The following is a 756-nucleotide window of genomic DNA, read 5'->3' on the forward strand; positions in this document are numbered from 1 at the left end:
CTTGTGATATTTCAGTTTTTCTTTTTTAATAAATCTGCAAAAATGTCAACAATTCTGTGTTTTTCTGTCAATATGGGGTGCTGTGTGTACATTAATGAGGAAAAAAAATTAACTTAAATGATTTTAGCAAATGGCTGCAATATAACAAAGAGTGAAAAATTTAAGGGGGTCTAAATACTTTCCGTACCCACTGTATATATATATAAAATAAAGTTACTTATTACTTTCTGGCAACAGTAATAGTTAAAATAGCTCAATTCAAGCGGCATATGAATCTATGATATTTTCCTCTTTAATATTTGCAGCCCGAAATAAACATGAATATTTGAATGCATATTGAAAAAAATCAGAACAATTTAATACAAACGAATGTCTCATGAAATCGATCAATTAGAGTTTCAAAATAAAAAACAAACAAAAAAAGTACAAAAAATAGTAAGGAGATATTTGAATTATTTGTTCATAAACTAATGTTTTCTGAGTCAATGTTGCAAAGATGAATTTGACGAACCTGACTCGTCATCTCCTCATTGGACGTGCCTTTAGAGAGAAATGCCTCTTTACAGAACAAACATAAAAAGAGACACGGTATCCAGTCGGACTCGGGCCGAGAATTCTCATAAGCTGTAACCCTGCATACTCAGACGATACGAATTTTAATAATTCAGTGCTTGCCAAACACAAGTTACTTCCTTTTTTTTTTTTTTTTTTTTATTTTTAATACATTTTAAAAACAATCTACTTCACATACAGGCA

Source organism: Sinocyclocheilus rhinocerous, unplaced genomic scaffold, assembly GCF_001515625.1.
Source record: "Sinocyclocheilus rhinocerous isolate Xijiao unplaced genomic scaffold, SAMN03320098_v1.1 scaffold722, whole genome shotgun sequence".
In the NCBI taxonomy this organism is placed as follows: Eukaryota; Metazoa; Chordata; class Actinopteri; order Cypriniformes; family Cyprinidae; genus Sinocyclocheilus; species Sinocyclocheilus rhinocerous.